Source organism: Penaeus monodon, chromosome 41 (assembly GCF_015228065.2).
Source record: "Penaeus monodon isolate SGIC_2016 chromosome 41, NSTDA_Pmon_1, whole genome shotgun sequence".
Lineage (NCBI taxonomy): Eukaryota > Metazoa > Arthropoda > Malacostraca > Decapoda > Penaeidae > Penaeus > Penaeus monodon.
This window is the reverse complement of record NC_051426.1, coordinates 4,531,049-4,533,548: the sequence shown is the minus strand read 5'-3', so window position 1 is coordinate 4,533,548 and position 2,500 is coordinate 4,531,049.

The window sequence follows — 2,500 nt, the reverse complement described above, 5'->3', positions numbered from 1 at the left end:
CCTCACCTCGCTCCCCCTATACTTCTTCCAGCTGCTTCCCATACTTATGCCGATGATGACCCAGCTTAAACAGTTCGTGCCCAGTGCCCGACGTGGTAAGGTCGGCCCAGCCTTCGCCCTCAGGGCGGGTCGACCAGACACGTGAACCCATGCTCACCACTGTTCCCTTACTGTGTTGTACTCTTAGCAATAAAGAGTCAAGCCGTTATAACCACTATCACTGCCACCAGTCATTCTCAGAGGCACCCATAGCATCCATAGTCTTCAATCATCCACTTGACCTGCTTATCAACCATGTCTACGAAACCATGTAAGTACACGTTTGGGGCCTCTCATTTCTTTTTCCTTCCTTCTTCTCCCATAAATGTATTAAGCCGTTGGTTTTATTGAGTAAAAGTGCTAAGTGACAACAAATGGCACGTTCTCACACTATTCTTCTGACTTCAGATCGCATTACCGTGTGATCAAGGTATATGGTCAACAAACATGAATATCGTTCGTTAGTTAGTAGTTAGTTAATTTTTCTTGATTATTAGAGAATTATATTGTTTCAACTGCAACGAATTTAGCGTGTTCATGATTTTATCTTTATCATGAATACCAGTCATTTTCTCGTGTTTTCCCGTCTTGACATGACCACACATTCTCTTATCCCTTATGGTCAATTGGGATGTGGAAAGGGTCAATAGATGACCACTTGCTTTTCCCGTCTTGACCTGACCTCACTGTCTCTTTCCCTTTTGCTTGTAATGCAATTTTATATAAATTTATTATTTTGAATATAATGTAGCATCTTCCCCCATACCATAGCACCCAGGATTGCCCAATATAACCTGAGGTTGTGTAAATTGCCTAATAGATCTCCGGTGTGACATTCGATAGTAGGCACAGGTAGAACCGTAGTTATTTGTTCGATTGGCAACTTTTGAGTAGGTGTGACCCGCAGTTACATCTGTTAAATTAATGTAGGACTAGGGTTTAAGCTAGAATCATTATTCACTTATCAATCACACCCCTCTCACCATCTAGAAGTCGCTTGCATGTTTTGGGTATATCCCAAGTGATCATGTGATTCATGATAGATACCTGTAGGGAATGTCATGAGCACCCATCACAGATATGCAGAAGAGATCAGGTTATTTATAGATTTTCCTGCCTGAATTTCAGACCCTGAGAAGATTTGGTTGCTAAGAAGCTTGAGAATATTTTTTTTACATCACTATTCATTAATGTATACATTCTGTCGCATATCATTAAATGTTGAATTCAGTGTGGTAGTTGAAATAAATTTGTATAAATAGCATTTGCTACTTTATCTCAGTTTTGTTATATTGAACGTTAATCTTCGTGTTTGTGATACATTTTCTGTGTGAGGTCACTCTCATTTTCGTTCTTATTCACGCTCGCTTTCGCTCACACAGACACACACTTACTCACTCACTCATCCACGCAGAACAAAAAACACTGAAACCTTTTCATTAATAGTGTTTGTTGCTGTCGTAGTTTGCCGGCATAAAGATGTATCTCTTTTGCCCGCAATTTTGTCAGTCGTGACGAGTGACTCATACATGATTTTACATTTATTTCTTTTCTGTGTGACGACAATTGGTTCAAGTTAATCCTTGCAGATTGCGAGAGAGAGAAAGAAAGACAGAGAGAGAGAGAGAGAGAGAGAGAGAGAGAGAGAGAGAGAGAGAGAGAGAGAGAGAGAGAGAGAGAGAGAGGGGGGGGGGGGCAGACAGAAAGACAGATAGATAGATAAATATATATAGAACGAGAGAGAGAGAGAGAGAGAGAGAGAGAGAGACAGAGACAGAGAAACAGATAGATAGATAGAGAGAGGGGAAAAACTGATAGACAGACAGATAGCTAGGTATCTAAACAGGTAGATAAACAGAGAGATTGATAATAGATAACAGATAGATAAACAAAGAGAGAGAGTTAGATAGATAAATAAGAGATAAAGAGAGATAGAGATATAGAGAGGGGAGAGAACAGATAGAAGACAGATAGATGGATAAACAGATAGATACACAATGGATATACAGATAGATAGATAGAGAAATGACAGACAGACGAGAAAAAAACTGAGAGAAGACGATAGAAAGAGGAGAGAGTTAAGATCGATAACAACCAAAAAAAACCAAAAAAGACAAAACAACGTTTTTTGGTGGTTTTGGTGGGGTGGGGGGGTTTTGGGTTTGGGTTTGGTGGTTTGGGGCGTACCCCCTTGTTTGTATGGTTGGTGGGGGGGCCTCTCATTTCTTTTTTTTTTTTTTTTCCTTCCTTCCTTCTTCTTTCTTCCTTTTTTCCTTCCTACCTCCTTCTTCTCCTCTCTTCCTTCTATCTTTCTTTCTTCTCCTTCCTTTCCTTTCTTTCTTCTCTCCTTTCTACTATACACTATACTTCTTCTTTCTCTCCTTCTCATTCCTTCTTCTCTTCTTCTTTCTTCTTTCTCTTCTCCTCTTCTTTCTCACTCTTCTCCTCTTCGTTCTCCTTC